Here is an 18,088-nt window from a genome sequence, read left to right as displayed (position 1 = left end):
TTTCAAAATTTCCCACTGGAGGGAAGGATATTAGAGGCAAAGATGAAGTACTTGGGCCACATAATGAGAAGATAGGAAAACTTGGAGAAGATGATGATGCTGGGGAAAACGGAAGGAAAAAGGAAGAGGAGCCGATCAAGGACAAGATCAGGGGTCCCCAAACTTTTTAAACAGGGGGCCAGGTCACAGTCCCTCAAAGTGTTGGGGGGCCAGATTATAATTTGAAAAAATCATGAATGATTTCCTATGCACACTGCACATATCTTATTTATAGTTCAAAAAACACTTAAAACAATACAATAATTAAAATGAACAATTTAAACAAATATAAACTTGTTAGTATTTCAATGGGAAGTGTGGGCCTGCTTTGGGCTGATGAGATAGGATTGTTGTTGTTGTTGTGTGCTTTCAAGTTGTTTCAGACTTAGGTTGACCCTGAACGAATATATCGCAAATAAATAAATAAACTTCCATAGTATTATATATCATCCACTTAAGAGCAGGTGGCGAATGGGGAGATTTTAATATATCAGAGAAAAACTAGGTAGAAACTCTCTGAAAAAAAACCCCACCACAGAGGTGCACCACAGAGGTGCTACCCAAAGTGCTCTCTCTATACACACATACACATACACACACACTCACTCACACACACACACACACGGATGGAGTTACACTTAAAAATGTACCTGTTCTGACTAACATATAAATTCAACTTAAGAATAAACCTACATAACCTATTTTGTTCATAACTTGGGGACTACCTGCATTGCCTAAAGCATGTTTTTCAATGTGTGCATTTAAAAAACACACACACACATGCATGATTTAGTGTGTATTTCATTTCTCTGAAATATACTGCAACTTTTACAAATGGCATTATTTTTTGAGGCAAAGTGTGCTTGGTCTTTTAATGGAACTTAGCAAGAATCTTGATTTTAGCAAAACAATTCTCTGACCACAATGGATAGTAAATCCTGGATAGTGAGGAAAAAGTCAAACCATTTATTCTATAACTGCTGTCTGTCTCCATGACACATGGAGGCTTCTGGTGAGTAATGCTGTGCCACATTCAAATGGTGCTCCACAGAACCCTTAAGGCACCACAAAGCACAGTCAGGGGCTCTGCAGGGGGCCCACAGCCCCCCTACTCTCCCCTGCTTAGGAAGTGTGCAACCTGTGGACTCTAGCTTTCGCTGGTGCAGCCTACAGGGCCTCTCTGCTGCCAGCATGGTCTATGGGGCCTCTTCATTGCTGGTGTGGCCTACAGGGCCTCCCTACCAACACTTTGACTATGTTATGCCTGCAAGGCAGAAGGAAGATAGACAGGGTGGCCCCTGGGGTTGCTCCTGTTGTTGTTATTGCAAAGCCTAAATGATCAACTGTTGGGGATGCTTTGACTGCTTTTTCTGCAAGGCAGAAGCAGGTTGGACTGGGTGACTGCTGGGGTTGCTGGTGTTGCTCCTGTTGTTGTTATTTCAAAGCCTGGATGGTGCTCTGTTGGGGGTACTTTGATTTGTACTTTTACTGCATGACAAAAACAGGTTGGACTAGGTGGCCCTTGGGGTTGCTCCTATTATTATTATTATTATTATTATTATTATTATTATTATTGCAAAGGCTGGATGGCCCCTGGGGTCTTCCACTGAAATACTGTTAACTTTATGGTGGTTAAAATTGTTCTTCATTTTAAATATTGTATTGTTCTTTCTTTCTTTTGCATTAAAAAGATATGTGCCATGTGCATAGAAACATCTTTTCCAAATAAATTCACACAAACATTATCCAACCATCTGCCACTGGTCTGGCCATCTGTCAAATTTTAAAATGCAATGCAGCCCTTATGCCCAAAAGTTTTCCTTCAAAAAGGGTATGAATGTGTTTAGTATGGCACTGTTTATAGAATATTTATATATAATGTGTATTTTTTTAAAAAAAACAACGTGTAATGGTTTACAACAATTTTGTTTTCTTTCTTACATTCAATAATAATTTTGTATTGTTATTATTGCTCTTATTACATATTGTCAAAGTTGCATAATATTCCTGTGGTAGGTATTAACCCATATTTGTACAACAACCCCAATCAAATACTACCAGAAAAATCTGCAATAAACTGCTCAAGAGAGGCAAACTAGGTCATGTGTTTCATTGTTGTGGAAAAGTGCATATAGAAAGTATTTTCTGTGTTGCTATCATAGAGCTAAACAGAGCAAGTGGAAAGTGAGGCAGTGATTCAAATGAATGGAAACAGTCTAGGTTCAAGGGTTCATCCAAGATGTTATACTTCCCCCTGTCTGTATAATATCCAAGAACAAAACAATTCACACAATCTCTCTATTGAGGTCAAGTTGCGATAGATAATTTTGACAAAAGAAACTGATATGTAGTCAGGTGGATGGATAGGTGTCCTGACTATGTCAGGGTTAAGAACATTATGTGCAATTAAATGCTGCAGATCTCTGCTATTCTGCTTATTCTACATTTTAAAGAAACCACAAGGAGAGATTAGTGTTAAATGACAATTACTTCACCTGAAAATAACTATAATCTTGCCTTATAAATATTGATGAAGGTGGAAATTATAGGCAAACACAGCTCTTTAACAGATGAACTCCTCCTGCTGTTCATTTTCCTCAGCATTTTAAGTGCATTTTCACTGAATGGGTTTTTTTCCCTTCCTTTGGTGAGTATCAGCATCAATTCAACAGTAACATTCCAGGTTATATTATTAAGGCACTTAGGAGGACATTGACCATTTCATATGGCTGCCCACTATATGCTGTTTCAAACACAAGATAAATTACTTTGAGGGTACAATCCTATGGTGCCTGGGAAACCATCCCATGGACTCTGATGTGGAAGAGCTATACAAGCATATATGCCTATGTACGGATTTGTTTTGGATGTTTGCCTTCTGCTGTTTTGGCTTGTTTTGGACATCCGTAATGGCAAGGGCTCCACCGCCTTGTTTTTTTCCGACTAAAATGGACCATGAGGCTGCCGGTCACAGCTACCTTCGGTTTCCATTCGGGATCACACAGCACGCAGAGGGGGTGCCTGCATGGGGTTTCCCTGTGAGCCCAGCCTGTTGGGCCAATCAGAATAGATGAAAGTCATGACATGCCTTATGTAAGCTGAGTCTATTTAATGGGGGAAGTGCCTCCATTGCTCAGTTACATCCTGGCTCTAGAGAGAGGTGCTTCGATCGCTGCAGTCAGATGGCCTTGCCACTCGCATCTTTAACTTTTGGCTTGGCTCATTGAACCTAATTTTTTCCCTATTTTTATTATTATTTGTATTTATAACAATTGTACCTTCAGGTGTAACTTTTAATTTAAATATCTTTTTAAAATAAACACTATCTGTTCATGCAAGCAATTAGCCAACCATATCCAGCAGCATCCAGCCACAACCAGGAGCCCCAGTCCCCATCTTCTCCATTTGCCAGCCACCTGCTTGCCTGACCTGAAATCATCCTTCTCCCCTTTTCTCTGAGCCCTTCAATTGACCTTTTTTTAGGCCTGCTGCCGCATTGCTTTTCTGAAAATGTGAAGCTGATGACCTGCTCTGAACCACTGAGACTTAAAATATGATAATATGCTCCAAAAACACTGGCTTTTTTTCTAAACATTGCTAGATTTCCCATAATACATTTTAAAATGTTTTCTCTCTCTCCAGTGGATCATACAGGAGTGTTTTTCTAATAAGGTCACATGCTGCTTGCTTGGGATGGTGGGCTGCTGGCCTCTTCCTGTATGTTGTGAGAAAGAGAAATGCAAGAGCTTTGGAAGAAGTTGGATTTTTTATTAGTAAAGAAAATGTAATAGTGGACTCTGTGATGTGGAAGTCTGCATCTTTGACATTTTGCAGGAAGGTGTGGTGCCCTGCTGCTGCTTCTGGAGAAGTTACAGGATGGAAACATTTTGGGAATTTTTTAAAGGAGATTTTATTTCTAGAAAGAAAAGAAATTCCTAAAAATCAAGGGAAGACCATCTTTTTAAATGTATTATTAACATTGAAATGTTGCATGGGAAATAGCCTCAGTGTTTTTCATCCATTAATAACACAAAAATGTTATGAAACTTGATGACCTAATATTAGTAATGTGTCCTCGAAGTGTGGTCATTTTCATCTCGATAGCCCTAAATATTATGGGAAGGGGATACCGGGACACCCTCCCCCCCATTGCCCCCAATGGGCCAGATCTTGCTGCATTTTTCGGCTGTGGACCCAAAATGGCTTTTTTGGATGGTGACCATTTTTGGGAAGTTCACAAAAAATGGATCTGCCTGTCTGCCAAAATTTGTATAACAAAAATGGATCATGGTCCAGCCGAACTGCACAAGCCTACTAACAAATATAGCATAAAGATAACAAATGGAAATTGAAGCCTCTAATGTGGCTTCCCCAGTAGGAGTAAGGGCAAATAGGAAGAATTCATAGGGATTTAGATGTCATCTATACCCACACATTCTCTTGGAATGAGGGGAACAGTTTGAATAATCCGTTTCATCATGGAAATTCTAGGCTGATTCTGCTTATTTTCCTCTATATGATCTCCTTAAAAGTACAATATGCTGTTTCAGGTCTTCATAGCATTAAACCTATCAGTTGATTACACTATCTGTTTCATTAAAAACAGAAAATCACTAAGAGATTGACTTAACTGAATAGAGTTAATTTAATCTCAGTCACCTGAGTAAAATAAGAATTACAATTAAGCTGCAAGTGCACTGTGCTACCAGAAAGTCACACAAATATAGGCCAGAAAAAGCTGAACTGTGCCATCTGTATAAATTATGTTAATATATAATCAAGTTACACTAATTGCATATCAATTCTAATTTGTTTTCTAGGGCTAATAATGACATGACACAGAAGAAAGAGGAAGGGAGGGAGATAAGAAGGAAGCAGGGTAGGAGGAGGGAAGGGAAGGAAAATTGGCACTCTGCAAAATCCACATTTATAAAGAATTTGCAGATTTGTATTGCATTTTGAAGTACACACACACACAGGAATGTACTCACAGAGAAAACATTTTTATACATAGAGATTTCATTGAGTTATTGTGAAGATGCAACTATCAGAATATGCAATAATGTGATGGAGGACAGAAGGAAACTGACCCCATCAAAACAGGACTTCTTGTTAATCATAGGGAATTGGAATGCCAAAGCAGGAAACAGAACAGAACCAAAGATTATAAGAAAATTTGGCATAGGATCAGGGAATGAAAGAATTTAATTTTGTGAGGCCAACAGCCTGTTCAATGCAACACATCCTTCAAGCAACAAAAGAGGTGACTGCATGTGGGCATCATTTGATGGACAAAGAATTCCTAATCAAAAGCAGAAGTTTAGGAAGTTCCATTTTCTCTGCAAACACAAGACCAGGCACAGATTGTAGCACAACTGTAAACTGCCAATATAAAGAAATTAAACCTCACAAGAAAAGGCAGTAACGCTAAGTAGCATAAGACTTAAGCAAGAAAGCTGTTGCTCTGAGATTACAGTATTTGAGTAGGGCTGTGACTTGGAGGCCTCTATTTCATGGAGTATTCATGATTCAAAGTTGACTTGATGGCAGTTAATAATGATATATGCTATAAATTATATGTTTAATTGCACTACTATAGCTACTACCCTAGGTTTTTTACAGTGAGGCATGAATGGCAGATGGTACCCCCTCTGGGTGAAAAAAGGAATGAGAATTAAATAGTGCGCATAAAACAAATGTCATCTTTTAACAGTAAGTTGGTGGCACAATACTCATAAATATGGAAAGAATTTGGGAGTTTCTAGCAACAAGTTTTAAAAACTAACTTTATAATTAGAATGATGTTTCCAAATATCTCTGAAATGTAGGCATATTTTTCCTCTGGCATCTCATAATGAATAATAAAGACATGAATAATGTACTGCTTTAACAATTTTCATTAGCAACTGAGTTTAACACTGGCAATTAATAAATGATTCCTTCAGAAACTTGATGAATTTCAAGCAAGGGACGCCAGGATTAGGATCGTATTTATGGTTATCATAATTTTGTGACTAAGAACCAACTCATGTGTAAAATGCTTTAATTATGTTGTTCATAGTTGCTGAAGTCTTTAGTAGCAGTAATGTTTGACAAACATGATATTCACAAGGCATTGCAGATGGCACAGGGCAGACACCTATGCTGGAACTCATTATTTCTGGAAAAGAGTCTGAGAAATCAAGGAAAATAGTGACAAGAGGGTAGATTTCAAATACATAATCATGTTAGTCTGGAATATCAGTATGCAAAGGATTATTTTAGCACCTTAAAGACTATATGAAGAACAAAGTTGGGAGGACAAGCATCCAAGGAATCAGACTACGGAAGTGTGTGCTAACAGATTAATTCTCTCAGAGCCCATCTACACAGTATCCAAAACACAGGATCTCCCAAGTTAAAAGGGGGGTGGCTATGTGATGCTAGCATTAAATCAATGCTGATTTGTTGCAACTGACAAAAATGGGGTTAAAAGTTCCCCTTTTATTCCGATTCTGGTTGGAAAATGCACATATTCACATCACTGTATATCCCTGCACTCACAAAAAAAGTGATTTCCTTCGCTGGTGGCCCCTCGCCTGTGGAATGCGCTCCCTGGGGAAATTAGGTCATCAACATCCCTCCTCTCTTTCAGAAGGAAGTTAAAAACCTGGATATGGGATCAGGCCTTTGGGTAAGCTGGCAGATGGATAAAAGACAATGACGACCAGAGTAGGAAAGGACAATGACAATGCTGGATGGATTATGGATTTATGAATTGGCGAACGTTGGCCACAAGATGATTTTATTGCTGCTATTGTTTTAATTTGGCTGTTTTAATTAGTTATAACTGTTGTCGTTATATTGTAAATTGTATATTGTATTTTGTGAACTGGGCATCGAATTGTGCCTTTTGTAAGCTGCCCTGAGTCCCCCCTAGGGGGTTGAGAAGGGCGGGGTAGAAGCACCCCAAATAAAATAAATAAATAAATATGTGGGTGATTACCAAGATGGCTCCCATTTTCAGAGAACACTGTGACTCCCACTGAAGACGGATCTGGACCAAACATGCACACCTCATTTCACTTTAATCTGGGAATAGCATTTTTAGCTGCTGTCTCTGTATGTGTCTGAATGACAAACTGTGAACAACAGTGGTTACTTAATTCTTAATTCTTAAAACTAACTGTTGTGATCCGAAACCATCCCTAGGACGCATGTTTCAACCTCAAAACCACATTGTCTGGAATGTTCTTGAACTGGGAACTCTAATAGCACAGGCTAAGTTCAAAGCACACCTTTCTCCCTCTGTTTTTCACTGAAGTGGCTGATACTCTCTTTGTTCTTCTCCAAATCCTCCCTCCTCTGTTCTTAGGATTCACCACTTACTGAAATAGTACTCTCCCAGCCATTCATTACAACAACAACAAAGTGATACAAGTTGTGTATCCCTTATCCAAAATGTTTGTGACCAAAAGTGTTTTCAATTTCAGATTTTTTAATTTTTGCTTCTGGAGTTGGGACTCAATTTTAAACATGAAATTCATTAATGTTTCATATACAACTTATACACATGTCTTGAAGGTAATTTTATTTTTATATTTTTAGTAATTTTGTGCATGAAACAAAGTTTTTATACATTGAACCATCAGAAAACAAAGGTATCCCTATCTCAAAAACCCCTGTGGACAGTTTCAAATTTTTTAATTTCAGATAAGGGATGTTCAACATAGTGCAACTCCACATCCGTATGTTTGTCCACTATGCCCTGCCTCATGTACAGAGGAAGAATTGTTGGAGGCTACAGACAATGCCATTGCTGTTGCCCATTTTTGGTCAAAACGGATATTTAGCCGCCTGCGCGCCTTCTATTTTTATCAGTTTTACACTAATTTATGCTATGTTTTTATATGAAATAAATAAATAACAGTGCAAAATTCCTATGAAATGGCCTTTATTGCTTCCTTCATGCTTCTTCCTAAATTGCAGAAATGCCTCACTATTTGGAAGAACAAATACAGTATTGGCAACTGCAAAGCTGCATAGTTCAGTTAAAAGGACTAAGGCTCATGCCACAGCTCTCTAAAGCATTAGGAGTTACATGCCAATGCCCCTGGCATAAATTTAACCCTGCACATCTTCTCCCCATAGAGTTGTTCAGGAGCTGCCATTAGAAATAACATTTTTGATGCATTTAATCTATAAACCATGCTGAAAATACTATTTTATGGTCTTCTGTGCCTGGAGCTCTATTTTCCAATGATAAATAGAGCCTAGAAAGCAGAATAATTAGTGCATCACAATCTGACAGGAGGATTACTGCTGTGACCTGTAGGCATCAAGAGATTCACTGGAACATGTAAAATCATTTTAATGCCTTTTCCAAGTTCCACAGAAAAACTGGAAATGTCTGTTCATATGCTATTTATATGCCTGAAAGACATCAGTTCTAAATCTAGTTGCTGAGATAACAATATATATGCTACAGAAAAGAAATTCCCTTGGCTGGAGTTCAGCCAAATATTTGCTTGAATTTATCCAAAATCCCACGGAGTCTTATGTGCCCATGTAACCCTATATGAGTAACATGCATATTTATACAAATGTCTTCTCACTGTTTCCCTGATAGATACAAACAAAAATAGGTTTTTCTTGTGTTAATGCAATGCAATGCTCTGGAACTTTTTATCAAATGTCACTGAGTTCTTGGTAATCTGAAAGTCTTATTTTTTTAAAAACTCGCAAAGTATTGTTATTTCCACATTGAAAATTTAACATCACAACGATCAAAGTCAGTATGTTTCCTCAGTTTGCAGCTTTTGCCTTGAGCGCCCAAAGTCCTGTCACATATACATGTATCATGATGTAGTGGGAATATGTCATCTTTAAATATAAAAAAACAGAGGGTAAGATGGGGGGGGGGGTACTTCAGTTTCATAAAATTCAGTTTCACACATAGTTGTGTCTTGCAGTTGAACATAGTTGTGTCTTTCATTTATATTTCCAAAGTATGTGCTGTTGCATGTGAACTACAACAGGTGGAGATAAGTTGGAAGGCAGAAGGAATAGAATTGTGGAATCCTAGCACTGGAAGAGACCACAAGATCCATCCAATCCAATCCCATACTGCCATGCAGGAAAATACAATCAAAGCCGTTCTGACAGATGGCCATCCATCCTCTCCATAAAACCCTCCAGAGAAGGTGGCACCTCTACACTTCAAGGCAACTTTGTGGGGAAGCAGGTAGGGAGAATCAAGAGAAGACTATAGAAGTCTTCTTTTGGTTGACAGCCACCCAACTCTGTCCAACACTGGAGAGTCAGGCAAAGATTGGGGAAGCTATAGCCTCACCATCTCTGTTGTGATAGTACATCACAATGTCAATGTTGACATTCTCTAGCTATCAGATAAAATTCTATGATAATCCTTCTCACTAATTCCCCCTCTCATCCTAGCTTGGAAAGATGGAAAACAGAAGAATGTGAGAAAGATATTAAATCAATTTGAAGAATGGAAAGAGGGAGGGGAGAGAGAAAGGGACTTGATAAGGATTCTCATCCTCAGCAATGTTTTGACAGTTGAAATTCCCCTTTCCTATTTTTTTCTTCAATATTTGGATTTTCTTTCCAATTCTAATAACAGAGTACTATTTACTAGGGCTGTGCTAAAAGTTATTTGTATTTTGTATGTGGGATGTATTTCATTAGATTCATACATACAAAGTGATATTCAGAGTTTGGTATCATCTGTAAGGGGATGATACTGAATTCTACTACTCTTTTCCATTGGATGACAAGGAAGGTGTCCCACAACTGAAGCGTTGCCTGAGATTGGTAATGGACTGGATGAGGGTAATCAAATTGAACCTTAATTCAGATAAGATAGAGGTATGCTGGTCCCTCGTAAGATCGATCAGAGAATAGGGTTACAACTTAAGTTGGATGGGGTTACACTCCCCCTGAAATCCCAGGTTTGCAGTTTGGGGGTGATTCTGGATTCTGCATTAAATTTGGAAGCCAAGGTGGCGGCAGTGACTAGTAGTGCCTTTGCACAATTAAAACTTGTGCACCAGCTGCGTTTGGAAAAAATCTGACTTGGACACTGTGGTACATGCACTGATCACATCCCGTTTGGACTACAGCAATGAGCTCTATGTGGAACTGCTCTTGAAAAGTGTCTGGAAACTCCAGTTTGTCCAGAGAACAGCAGCCACAGGCATGTAGCCGGGGGGGGGGGGGGGGGGCTCGGGGGGCTTCAGCCCCCCCCCCCGAAATTCTCATGGTGGTTCGCGAAAAGGCCTTACTGGTGCATTATTTAAACTGTTATGTTTATTAATATCATGATCTGATCACCATACTCAATATATCCCATATGCATGGGGGTATTGGGGTAATGATACAAAAGGTTTGCTAGGCTAGACCCTCTTTCACTCAGACTCAGCCCCCCCCCCCCCCGAAACTCAGCCCGCCCGTAACCCCCCTGAAATCCCCCCCCCCCCGAAACGAAATCCTGGCTACGGGGCTGAGCAGCCAGCTTCCGTTCCAGATCTGATTCCAAGGAACATACCAGCCCTCTATGAAGCTGCTCCATTGGCTTCTGGGTGTGGCCTCAAAACTATGGAACTGGCTGCCAGAGGAAATTAGATAGGTTCCACCTTTATATCATTTAGGAAAGGTGTGAAGGATTTCCTTTTTGAAGCTGCTTTTAACTGAAGCCAGGCACTTTACAGTCATATGGGGAATTTTAGACTGCTTTTAACTTTTATTGTTTATAATATGGAAGTTGCTAAAGAGAATACCTGGAACTTTTATTATCAGTTTTTAGTTAATGGTTTTATGGTACTATGTATATTTTTTAAGATGATATGAGCTGCCTTGGGTCCGCACTGAAGAAAGGTGACATAGAAATCTCCTAAATAAATAAATAAACATTAAGAAATGTCAGGGGCACCCATGCAAAAAATGTAAGAACCAAAACATTCACATATGCTTTTTCATTACAGTTCAGTAAACCTTGTAAGTATCCCAAAGCCAGTTTCATTTTCAGCAGGAGCATTTCACAAGCAGCAAACTATACCAGTGGTGCGAAGCCAAAGAGACCATTCCACTCAGGCCCGTAGCCAGGATTTCGTTTCGGGGGGGGGGGGGGGCTAAAAAAATTTCAGCGGGGTTTTTGGGGGGGCTGAGTTTCGGGGGGGGGGCTGAGTCTGAGTGAAAGAGGGTCTAGCCTAGCAAACCTTTTGTATCATTACCCCAATACCCCCATGCATATGGGATATATTGAGTATGGTGATCAGATCATGATATGAATAAACATAACAGTTTAAATAATGCACCAGTAAGGCCTTTTTGCGAACCACCATGAGAATTTGGGGGGGGGGGGGCTGAAGCCCCCCGAGCCCCCCCCCCCCCCCCCCCGGCTACATGCCTGATTCCACTTTAAATTAAGGAGAGCAAGGTTGCCTGTTGCCATTGTGGGAGGGAAAATGAGCTGAGAGGTAGAATGAGAATTCTAGGAAAGGTCATTTGGGAAGGGTGGATCCCTATGGCAGAGAATTCAAAAGGCCTTGCCCTAAACTACATTTCCCAGAATTCTGCACACATCAGAAAGCCCCAATGAGGTAGAGGAGAGTTTTTGTCATCTGTAGCAGCAGCCAGCCACACAGTTTGAGTTTAGAGTTCCAATAAATTATTGAATTTTCAAAGAGGACTGATAGTAAATCTGTGCTGGACTGGGAGGAAAATCCCTAAATTGAAGTTCTATGGTATGTGTTGTGTGTCATATAGAAAGTTCAAGGTGATAGCTTTTGAGTCTTTTTTTTAAAAAAAGGTTTTTGTCATCCAAAATCATTGGATGAATGAAACGTTCTGAAACTTGGGGGGGGGGGGACAGCTGTAAATGTGTTCTGCAATTGTGGCAAGTTCATGCCAATAGCTCTAACACTGAGGGAGAGCGGAGCCCCTGACGTTTCCCCATTGGCACAATTACTTAACAAAAAAGTAATTAAATTTTTTTTGTATCATTATAGTTATGATACAGACCCCTTACAATATTTTAGAAACACTTGAGAAATGACTGGCTGCTGCCCCTTAATTTAGTAATAAGTATTGAAACCTTTTTTCATTGATCACACAGGACTACTGTTTACCTTCTGAATAAAATTTTATAACTAAAGCACAACACATAATAATAACAATAATAATAATAATAATAATAATAATAACAACAACAACAACAACAGCAACAACAACAACAACACTTTATTTATACCCTGCCAGCATCTCCCCGAAGGGACTCGGCGCGGCTCACAAGCCCAAATAATTACAATAAAGCAAAGTAAAGTACATATTAAACAGACGATAACATCAAATAAAAATGCTTAACAATGACATAGTAATGCAATAAAATAATGACAATAACATAATAAAAACAAAGTATAAAATGCTAAAAGGATTAAACAAGGGCAAGCAGGGCCAAATGCAAAAGGTAAAGACTGTATGCTGAAAAGACAGTTGTTTAATACATATGAAAATAATTGTATCTATCTCCTTGGTAATTATGACATAAACCAAAATGGTCATGACACTAAACTACTTGGTAATCAAAACTGAAATTATTAAATCCCATGCTCAGTAAACAGGGAATTAATGTTTTTCCAGAAATCATTGGACAGCAATTGTCATTAGCCCTAACCATCAAAAACTAGACATGAGGGATGACAGGAGGAATCTAGAGGGCTGCACATTCTTTATCCTTGGTGATGAATATAGTGAGAGGAGAAAATAATTGTCTGGAATCACTTTTCATGCCAATTTTATTTGGACACAGAAGTAATCTAAGGCCCAAGCACTGAACTGGGGCCCCTTCACACTACACAATTATGGCACTATGGTACTACTTTGACTGCCATAGCACCATGAAATCCTGAGATTTGCAGTTTAGGGAGTGATATTTAGAATTGAATTTATTTATTTATTTCATTAATTCATTTGATTTATACTCCATCTGGTCATGTAGTGGAAAAAAGATACATTATAAAATTACATAATGATGATGATGTTTATTTATAACCCATTTTTTCTCTCCACAAGGAGACTCAAAGCAGCTGTCTATCATCCAGAAAATGTCAGATGTCATTTGAAATCTATGTCCAGTTATACACATCACAGTCCAAGAAGCCCATTGTTGGTCTGGAACATGACCATAGAAGAGTGAGCAAGATGATCAAAAGTTTGGAAACATTAGTAAGAAACATTTCAGTGTATGAGCCATTCAAGAAAGCCTTGTAAGGAAGGGTTTGAGGAATTGGGCATTCAGATCTTGGAGAAAAGAAAACGAGTTGATGTAATAGCTTTCTGAAGGGATGTCATAAAAAGGAGCCAGCTTGTTCTGCTGTTCCAGAGACTAGAACATGAACCTATAAATTCAAATGACACAAAAAGAGATTCTTTATTTAGCTGATAGATTCTTTATTTAGCAGGTGTTGGTTTAATGAACAGCATCAACAGATTTAATAAGATAGTCCTGATTAAATAGAAGTATGCATGTTTGTCAGTACCCAGCTTTCAGGGCCTGGATTCTGGTGCCCAAAATCAGGGCCACTGACAATAAACACTGATAAGGCACCTGCAACGTCTGACCCTGAGAGAAAATGGCTGAGGAGTTTGGCGGGTGGATTTTGCGGGGTTTCACTTTTGGCAGGAATTGTTTTTTTGAATGTGGGGGGGGGGGGTATAAAAGGGAGTGCAGGCTGCTGCTTGGCACTCTCGGCTTCTCATATGTCAATGCATCCTGCAGTAAAGGTTTCCAGTGATATCAGAGCGTGTACTGTGTCTTCATTTGGGAGCGGCTACAGTGAGCTGACCCATGTTTATATCTGGGTATCCAGAAATGCTTGTTTTCTGCTCATATAGTTCTTAACCCTTCTCTTCTTCTCTTCTCGGCTTCTCATATGTCAATGCATCCTGCAGTAAAGGTTTCCAGTGATATCAGAGCGTGTACTGTGTCTTCATTTGGGAGCGGCTACAGTGAGCTGACCCATGTTTATATCTGGGTATCCAGAAATGCTTGTTTTCTGCTCATATAGTTCTTAACCCTTCTCTTCTTTTTTTAAAAAAAGAACTTTGAATCTGCTCTGTAGTTTTTAGATATAGCATCACATTCTCCACTTGACAGGATTATTAAAGCCATTAATATTCCGCTTTGCTGCTTCTAACAATGAATTATCTCTTTCATCTTTTTCAAGCTAAAAATGTGCACGTAGTCTTGATTCCTCAAGGAAGTGGATATATTTTCTATTATCCTTTATTCCACAAATAATCCCTGCACAAAAGCACAAAGAGACTGAAAATCTTAATAACTGTAACACAGAAAAAAGAGACTGCCTGGATTGTCTGAGTTCCAATTGAAGGAACAGTTTTTATGCGAGGCAATGTTCTCTCTTGTCTCTTTTATATCAGACCAATAACCAGGATGTGGCAAATATGTATCCCCCCCCACATTATATATTTGAAGCTTACACAGCCCATGCAGTTTTTAGCAAATGATGCTCTTAAATTTATCACATAGCAGCTCCCAAGAAATGGCTGAGAGCTTGTTTTCAGAACAGGAAAAATGGCTTGTTAAATTCATGAGTGGCAGCTAATGCACATGGTCTTTCCAAATGGAAGTCCTCCAGACTCAAAATACTTGACCTACCCAGCTTTACCCATACATGATTTTTTGTCCTGCTCTCAGTAGATTTTTAAAGAGCATTATCATCTCTGTGATGATTCAATCATTTTTACCTGGGAGCACAGTTGGGAGCCTAGAGGAAATAAGAGGTAACTTAATAAAAGCACTGATTTTGAGAGACTTCCGTATTATAAATTTTAAAAAGTTGCTGAATATACAAACTTTTTTTTTTAAAAAAAAACATGTTATGGAAGACAAACGAAGCAGACCACAGTTTTCCCAATGATTTTATTTTTCATGGAACTCAGAGGTAGTACATCTTCCTCACATTTCCCCATATATATTTTGAACTGTTTGGGGTTCCTCTGGACTAAAATGAGGTTTCCTTACTTGGATGTTGTAGGTTTTTTGGACTGTATGGTCATATTCTAGAAGCCCGAAAATCCTACAACATCCTAGTGATTCCAGTCATGGAAGCCTTCAACAAAACAATGTTTCCTTACTTGTTGCTACAGTTCAAACACACACACACAATTTTTGTTCAGTATTATGTTGTAGGAATTCCCAGCACCATCTGCAAAAATTTATTCCCACTCTATTGTGGTTTTCTGTTTCATTTCAAGCCATCTCAGAAGAAATAAAATATCTCATTTGCTCCATCTCTCCCTCTCCCCCCCCCCCTCTCTCAACTTCAGAGGTATAATGTATTAGTGCATCAATGAAATAGCATTATAATATCACTGGATTGTCACCTTGTTGTGATAAGGGGCTTCTGTGTTCCAATGAACCTATTAGTGAAGCTGTCAGTCATGAACTCCCAGCAGGGCCTCCCATGGTGGTGGGGTCATAGGAGAAGGACTAGATGAATAATTGGAAGACCACAATGTCAGAGCAGACAGATGATAACATGGTACATGTTACAATTGCTGTGAAGGTGGTTGAAGGCTGCAAAGGATGAGAAGCCACCGGTCACTGTGTTAAACATACTATTAGGTCAAAAGCTCTCTCTGTGAAGACTGTGTGTTGGTTGCTGTGCACTAGTCTCCACACATTTGCGCATTAGCTTTTTTCAAGACAAATCAAACCAACAAAAGTTTTGTCTTACCAAATATTTAGCCTTCTCTGCCAAATATGCTGGTGCCCCACCAAAACTACAAATCCAAGGATTCCACAGCACTGAGCCATAGTAAAGAAAGTGCTGTCAAGATGCTTTCATCATACTGTGTAGATGTAGTCTTGTCTAAAGACCTTTAGTCTTTTCAGATGCTCTCCCATTCAACAAACCAGCTGATGGAATACATGACAACAAGTATTTCAACCAGCAAATGTCAGCAGGAGGATGGGAATTGGTGGTGCATCATAATCCAGTGCAGGAAAATAAACTGCAATATTTGTGATCTCCGGCCAATAATGAGTCTACAACAAGACTGATAATTTTTATTGATGATAATGATGATAGTAATAACAACAACACCTCAACTCATACATCTCTTATTTACAAAGTAAAATAATACTTCCCAACTTTCTTCTCCTCTTCTGTTGGGGTTTAAAAACAAGGCAAGCCATAAAATATCCTGTTTTCACCAGCTATATCAACTTTCCTAGTCTCTTTCTCCCAAAATCTATAATCTTGTTCTCCAAAGACTACTTCGCTGAGGGTGAAAAGATAGAGAACAGCATGTCATACTTGTACTGATAGTGGCTCACCAAAAGGCTCAAGCATGCCAGACATTCTTTTCTTCCTTATTTGTGCATTTAGAGGGAGGGAGAAAACAGGTGGGCTACAGCTCTGCCCAAGGTACACTGTAAAAATTCATGCCAGAGGCTTTCTTTCCAAGTCTTCATTATTTGTTTTCATCACACTTCTACCCAGTATCTGAGGGTGAGAGGAAAGCTCTGTTAATTCAAAGATTCCTTCTAAGACAAAGGATCCAACAGTATTTCAGGATGCCAAATGGGCTTTCCTGAAATGTTACAGAGTACTAAACTCAGGAAAAAAAGGTTGTACGGTAATATATCGGTCAATCATCAGTACCATCATTTATTTATATAGCACCATCACAGTACATGATGCTTTACAAGTAAAAGAACAACAAAACAGTTCCATGCCCTCAGGCTTACAATATCAATAAGACATGACATAAAAGGAAAGGGGGATGGCAGTGTGGGAGGGAATTACATCCATTAGTTACAGTCAGTCTTCCATATCCACATGTCCTACATCCATTGATTCCATAGTGAACTGCTCCAGGACTTCACCTGATACAGTACGAGAGTGCTCCAAACCTCTTTTGAAGTCCAGAAGGCCACCTGAGTTAATAGCAAGAGGCCATTACCACTGCTTTTCTTTCATTGACCAAAAGCAGTTCTCTATTAGACCCTTTCTGATTACATCACTTCTGGTGTGTTCATAACAGGACACTCAGCCACATGATGGCCAGAAGCAAAATCGCGAAAAGGGTCTGCTGGAGACATGCTTCTTAGCCAATGACACAACAGTAAGTCTTTTTGACATGTGAACACTTGATCACCACAGATTCAAATCAGCCCAGCTATCCATACCTCTAGGGGTAACATGCAGTTCTCCTACAATGATATCACCTTAGCATTTCTAAGCCGAGGCACCCACTTACCTATCATATTGTTGTCTCTTGCAGAATTCTGGGAAATGATGTTTAGGTAAGCCAAGGACCTCTCTGGTTGAGAATTCCAAAGGCTCCACCCTAAACTACATTTCCCAGAATTCTGCAAGAGACAACAATATGATAGAAGAATGGGTGCTTCTGCTTTGAAATGCTAATGTGATATTGTTCTTACTTACAGATTAATGGTTGGAAGCAGTGCTTCTACTGCAAAAGTGGTTGTACATCATGTGGATTGATTACAGTGATTGCACTGTCCCTGGCTTAGTTTGATTGATTTGGCTCGTGTAGTCTACAAAAGTTTCCCAAGGCACATCTATAATGGTGTGTGTGTGGATCAGCCCTGCAACAGCTAAATACCACATAAGGCTGATGCAGCTTAGACCAAGGAAAAACCAAATCCTGCACTAGGATTCAGGTTGCCCCCTGAATTATGGGCAGTCAAGATAGATGGACCAGTTCCTAACTGGAACCAATGGCAGCAGGTGACCCAGGGTCATGTGATAGAAGTCCCCTATCATTCCATCCCTCCTTGTTGCCATTAACTACATCTATCTTCTTGCAGATGATCTGGCTGACATTAGTCAGAGCATCCACTCACTGAGTGGGATGGGATGGGGGAAAAGGGTTTTTCCCCTCTCCCAGTTTTCTTAGTGACACAGCCAGGATGTTGGATCAACCCACGTTATCAGTCAGTTGATTTATTTGTTTATTTATTTATTTCTATCCCACTTGTCTCCCACAATGGGACTCT

Source organism: Anolis sagrei, chromosome 3, assembly GCF_037176765.1.
Source record: "Anolis sagrei isolate rAnoSag1 chromosome 3, rAnoSag1.mat, whole genome shotgun sequence".
NCBI classification, from domain to species: domain Eukaryota; kingdom Metazoa; phylum Chordata; class Lepidosauria; order Squamata; family Dactyloidae; genus Anolis; species Anolis sagrei.
Note: the sequence above shows the minus strand (reverse complement) of the source record.